Source organism: Elephantulus edwardii, unplaced genomic scaffold (assembly GCF_000299155.1).
Source record: "Elephantulus edwardii isolate Elephantulus edwardi_28Jun2011 unplaced genomic scaffold, EleEdw1.0 scaffold00127, whole genome shotgun sequence".
Classification (NCBI taxonomy): Eukaryota; Metazoa; Chordata; class Mammalia; order Macroscelidea; family Macroscelididae; genus Elephantulus; species Elephantulus edwardii.
This window is the reverse complement of record NW_006399877.1, coordinates 6,642,128-6,648,735: the sequence shown is the minus strand read 5'-3', so window position 1 is coordinate 6,648,735 and position 6,608 is coordinate 6,642,128. Positions and strand designations below refer to the sequence as shown.

Sequence of the window (6,608 nt, the reverse complement as noted above, 5' to 3'; positions counted from 1 at the left end):
ACAACAGTGGCATCATGTAATATTTGTCCTTTTGTGACTGGGATATTTCACTCAGCATAATGTTCTCCAGAGTCAACCATTTTGAATAATATTTTTGGCAGTTTCTTGAATGAGTGATCTGCATGCCGCTGCTTATTTAATGGCTTAGACATGTGCGTACATGCTGGTTTATCGCTTGCTATTATGAGTACAGTACCTGTCGGTCAGGTTGCGGTACTGGGGTGCCCTGCAGGTTTTTGTGATGCTGGAAGCTATGTCACAAGGGTTTCAAACAGGAGAGTTGCCCCTGGTGGACATGTTTCAGCAGAGCTTCCAGATTAAGACAGAGTAGGAAGCAGGGCTGGGCACCCACTTCTGAGATAACAGGCCTTTGAAAACTCTGTGACCAATAGAGGAACACTGTTAGATATAACACAGGACGTAGAGCCCTCAGATCAGAAAACATTTAAATATAAGGAGAAGGAGCTGCAAATCCCTATGAGTAATTGGAACTTGAAATGTACAAAGTATGAATCTAGGAAAACTGGAAATTGTCAAAAGTGAAACAGATAGCATAAGGATTGACTTTCTAGGCATTAGTGAGAGCTAGAAGTAACCCCTTTGAACCAGACAATCATATGATCCACCGTGCTGGGGACAAAAAATAATTGTGTTGCGTTCATAGTAAAACAAAACAAAACAAAACCTATTTTAAGATCTATCCTAACGTGGGTGATAGGACATTGTCCACACACATACCGGGAAGACCTGCTAATACAATAATCATTCAAATGCGCGCACCAACAACTAAAGCCAAAGATGAGATTTCGTCCTGAAGGTTGAAGATTTGTACTAATAAAGAAGGACGAGAAGTCTGAAATGATGGACTTGGTGACAGCAATGAGGCTGGGAAATGGGTGATTGGATTTTTATATAGTCAATTATTTGTTCATGACTTTGCAGATGCACCATCCCCCCAGCTCCCGCGTGCCTCAGTTGGCAGGCTTGTCCACTATGCTAGTGCCCAGCCAGTCAATCCCACTGTGGATTTTGACATTGCCGTTGAACCTTTGGACCACATCTCCTTTGAGCTGTTTGCAGATAAAGTCCAAGACAGCAGAAAACTTCCACCCTCTGAGTCCTGAGGAGAAAGGACTGGGTTATAAGGGCTTGGCTTCTGCGTTCACAGAATCATTGCTGGGTTTATGTGCCAGGGTGGTGACATCACATACCATAATGGGTATTGGTAGCAAATCCATTTATGGGGACAAGTTTGATGATGAGAACTTGACACAGGTCTTGGCATTCTGTCAATGGCAAATGCTGTCTCCAATACAAACAGTTCCCAGTTTTATATTTGTATCGCTAAGAGTAAATGGTTGGATGACAAGCCAATAGTCTTTGGTAAGATAGAAGAAGGCATGAACATTATGGAAGGCAAGGAGAGCTTTGGGTCCAGGAACAGCAAGACCAATAAGAAGATCACCATTGCTGGCTGAGGACAGGTCTAATGTGATCTGTATTTCATGTTTTCTCTAAATCACCAGACCATTCTTTCTATAGTCCCAAAGATCACTCTGCTAACCCCACTGTGATTGCAGTATCTTTTAACTCTTGCTACAGTTCTTTGGATTCCATGTTTTCCTTCTTTTCTTTCGAGTTTAGCAGGATTGAAGAGTCACATTTATGATTATGAAACAAAACTAAACCACACTATTATCTGTTCTTGGGTTTGGACTAGACTACAGATCTCTGGACACATCAGTAGCCTCATGAATATTAAAGTACTTTCTATGCCTATTTAAAATGATTTATTAAAAATGATTTATTCATTGTGAATACCTTTTATAAAAAATACAAATGACTATATATATATGGACCTCACCTCATGAACTACACAGAAATCAGATTGACTACATCTGTGGAAAAAGCCAATGGGAAAAAACTCAGTATCAGCAATGAAAACCAGGATCTGACCGTGGAATAGACCATCAATTACTCATATGCAAGTTAACATTGAAGCTTAAGAAAATCAAAACAAGTCTACAGGAACCAATATATTGCTTTGAGTCTATCCACTTGAATTTAAAGACCACCAGGGCTCTCTGCTCCTTTTTATAAAAAGAATAAAATTTTGATTGTGATTTTAGTGAATGTTTATGGAGAAGTTAGATTTTCATTAGTTCATTTTAGAAATTTTACCCCCTCTCCTCTGTTCGCCCTCCCCCTTCCCCAGTTCACTTTTAAAAAAAAATCATTCATTGTTGTACAATTACTCCCCCTCCAGTCATCTTTACAATGATATATCTCTTATTCCAGGCTGTTGTCATATGTTTGATGTCTAATCCTCTGTTCCTTTTAGACAGTTCTTTCTTTCATCTGTTCCAATGCAATGATCATTGTCTATCCACTCTTATCCTATAATCCTCCCAACTCTCCATGTCAGACCTGCTTTATAATAATAGTGCTATGCAGTATTTGTCTTTTTTTCTTAAATTTTTTTATTATTAATTTCAATGAAAATTTACAGAGACTTTGGATTTCCATTCATTCATTGTTGCACTTTTCTCCCCTTCCAACCCTCCTCCCTAGTACACTACCCTCTTAGAAAAGTAAAAGAAAAATTCTTTCATTGTTATACAATCCCTCCACCCAGGTTCACTCCACTATGCAGCCTTTGCTCTGGACTCCGGTCATGACAAAAATACCTAATCACATATCCCTTTTAAACAGTTTTCTCCCTCATCCATTTCAATGCAGTTTACATTATTGAACCCATCTTTCTCAGTCTCCTCCAACCCCAGTGTCAGTCCTGTTTTACAACAGTGGCACCATGCAATATTTGTCCTTTTGTGACTGAGATCCTTCACTCAGCATAATGTCCTCCAGAGTCACCCATTTTGAATAATACTGCATGAGTTCCTTGTTTTTCAATGCAGCGTAGTATTCCATTGTATGAATATACCACAGCTTCTCTATCCATTCTTTTGTTGATGGACACTTAGGTTGTTTCCAACTTCTTGCTATTGTGAACAAAACCACAATAAACATGGGTGTGCATAGCATTTGTCTTTTTATAATTGAAATATTTCACTCAGCATGCTGTCCTCCAGGGTCCCCCATGTTGTGTAATGTTTTACGAGTTTATTGTTTTTCAGTGCTGCATAGGATTCCACTGTATGTATATAGCATAGTTTTTCTATCCATTCATTTGTTGATAGGCACTTGAGTTGCTTCCATCTTTTTGCTATTGTAAATAAAACAGCAATAAACATGGATATGCATATATCTGTTTGGATGACAGCTATGGTTTCTTTAGGGTATATTCCTCGTAGTGGCATTGCTGGGCCAAATGGTATTTCTATTTCAAACTTTTAGAGAACGTGCCAAAGTGCCTTCGATAGTGGCTGCATCATTTTACACTCCCACTAGCAGTGAAAAAGGATTCTAATCTCTCCACAGCCTCGCAAGCATTCATTGTTTGCTGTTCTGTTGAACTTTGCTATTGTTACTGGGGTGAGATGATATTTCTTAATTGTTTTTATTTGCATCTCTCTTAGAGCTAGGGATTTTGACCCTGTATTCACGTGTTTGTTTGCCATCTGAATGTCTTCTTTGCTGAAATCTCTATTAATATCCTGTGCTCAGGTGCTGGAGTACTCTCTAAATTTTAGATATGAGTCTCTTAACAGATATGTCATTACCAAATATTTTTCCCAGTCTTTGGCTTTTCTTTTTACCCTTTTGGAGAAATCTTTTGATGTGCATAGGGATTTGACTCTTAGAAGGCCCCATTCATCTATTTTGTTCTCTCCTGGTTGTAGGTTTTTCATTATACTTGTAAAAGATTATTCATACTGTAAATTAGGGCTTCTCGAATTCTTCCAAGCTTTTCTCTAATGAGATTTATGGTCTGCTTCTTTTTAATGGACAGATAACCCTCTCTTCTTGTGGAACCTCAGCTCCATGTCTCTGAGACACGATGGAGAAGGCTGGAGTAAACAGATTTGGCTACATTGGATGCCTGGTCACCAAGGTTGGCAAATTGGATGTTGTTGCCATCAATGATTTTGTCATCAACCTCAGCTACATAGTCTATATGTTCCAGTGTGAGTCTACCCATTGCAACTTCAATGGCAAGGTCAAGGCTGAGAATGGGAAATTTCATCAATGGGAAAGCCATTACTATCTTCTAGGAGCGAGATCCTGCCAACATCAAGTGAAGGGATGCTGGTGCTGAGTATGTGGTGGAGTCTACTTGTGTATTCATAAACTTGGAGAAGGTTGGGGCTCACTTGAAGGGTGATGCCACCTTGGTGATCGTCTCTTCTCCTTCTGTCAATCCCCCCACGTTAGTGATGGGCGTGAACCATGAGAAGAATGACAACTCTCTCAAGATTATCAGCAGTGCCTCCTGTATATCACCAACTGCTTGGATCTTTGGCCATGGTCATCCATGACAACTTTGGCATTATGGAAGCACTTATGACCACAGTCCATGCCATCACGGCCACCCAGAAGACTACGAATGGCCACTCTGGAAAGCTGTTGTGATGGTCATGGAGCTAGCAGGAATATCATCCCTGTATTTACTGGCTCTGCCAAGGGCGTGAACAAGGTCATCCCTGAGCTGAACAAAAAACTTATTGGCAAAGTTTTCTGTGTCCCTACCCTCAAGGTGCTGGTCTTGTATCTGACCTTCCAAAGTTCTTTCCTGGAGAAAGATGCCAAATAAGATGATATCAAGAAAGTAGTAAGGCATGCTTCAAAAGGGCCCTTAAAGGGCATCCTGGGATACAATGGAGACCAGGTTGCCTACTGTGACTTTAACAGTAAACCCACTCTTCCACCCTTGGTGCTGGGGCTGGCATTTCCCTATTTGATCACTATGTCAAACTCATTTCCTGATATGATAATGAATTTGCCTATAGCAACATAGTGGTAGACTTGATGGTTCTTGTGGCCTTCAAAGAATAAGAGTCCCTTGGACCACTAGTACCAGTAATAACACTAGAAGACAGAGACTTCCAGTTGCTAGGGAATCCTTATCCCAACTCAATCCACCTCCCTCCACTGAGATTCTCACATCCTTCATACTGTGACAAGGTTTCCATCCAGACCTCTTGAGACAGGGAAGAAGCTTAGAGATATTATCTTGTCAAGGACCATCAATAAAGTACACTGTACTCAGTAAAGAAAAAAAAATAAAAAGGACCATCTCAAGAATAGATTTAAGCCACTAGATTTGAACATTAATGATCAAAGACCAAATGAACTCTAGGATGATATCAAGGACATCATTCATTAAGAAACAAGAGATCATTACAAAGAGAAGGGAGAAAGAAAAGACCAAAATAGATATCACCGAGACTCTGAAAATTGCACTAGAATGTTGAGAAACTAAAACAAAGGAAAGAAATGATGAAATAAAAGATATGGACAGAATGGATAACTCAAGAAGACAAAGCCAAGTATTATAATGAAATATGCAATGAGAGTTGAGGTAAAAAAAAATAAATAAAAAGGGAATAACTCATTCATTTCTTAAGCTGAAAGAACTGAAAAACAAATCCAATCCACACAAATTCTTGTAATACTAAAGGATTGTTGTTAGGTAGTGTGGAGTTGAACACAACTCATAACAAACCTATGAACAGATCTGAGCCCTGTCCTATCCAGTGCCGTCCTCACAATCTCTGACACACTTGCGCCCATTGCTGCAGTCACTGTGAGAGTCTATCTCACCGAGAGTCTTCCTCACTTTTGCCATCCCCTCACCTTTCTAAGCATGATGTCCCTCTCTAAGGAACAGCCTCTCCTAACAACATGCCCCAAATATGTGAGACAAAGCTTCACCATTTTTGCTCTACGGAGCACTCGGGATGAACTTCCTTCAACACATATCTGTCTGTTCTTTTGGCAGTTCATGGGGTATTTAGTACTCTCCTCCAACAGCACAGTTCAAAGGCATCCATCAATTCTGTCCTCTTTAGTCACTGATCAGCTCTGAGGTGCATAGAAAGTGATGGAAAAGATTGTGGCCTGAGTCAGGTGCACCTTAGTCTTTTAACTGGCATCCTTGCTCATCAGTACTTTAAAGAGATTTGCAGACTTTGCTAATACAATACATCTTTTGACTTGCTGTTATCAAGGGTGTTGATTATGAATTCAAGTAAGATGAAATCATTGATAATTTCAATCTTTTCTGCTTCTATCATGATGTAGTCTCTTGGCTTAGTGGTGAAGAATTTTGTTTTCTTGATGTTGAGATGTAATCCATACTGAAGTCTTTGATCTTCTGCAGCAAGAATTTCAAATTTTGTTCACTTTTAGCAAACAAGGTTGTGTTATCTGCATAAGGTTATGTCATACTAATACTACAGACAAAATCTTGAATAACTGTTGTTATGCTTCGTCTGACATACTTTGGACATGTTGCCAGGAGGGACGGGTCCTTGGAGAGGGACATCATGCTTGGGAGCGTGGAGGGACAGCGCAGGAGGGAAGACCCTCTATGAGATGCATAGATTCGGTGACTGGGGTGATCGGGATGGGTGTGTCAGAGGCGGTGCGGTTGGCGCAGGATAGAGCAGGGTTTAGGGCTGTTGTGCATAGGGTCGCTATGAGTC

The 6,608-nt window shown here is 40.2% G+C and overlaps 1 pseudogene; it reads left to right on the top strand.

Annotated features, from left to right (window-relative positions):
• Positions 1-1,490, top strand: part of LOC102843159 — a 17,837-nt pseudogene extending 16,347 nt beyond the window's left edge.
• The last annotated feature ends 5,118 nt before the right edge of the window (positions 1,491-6,608 follow it).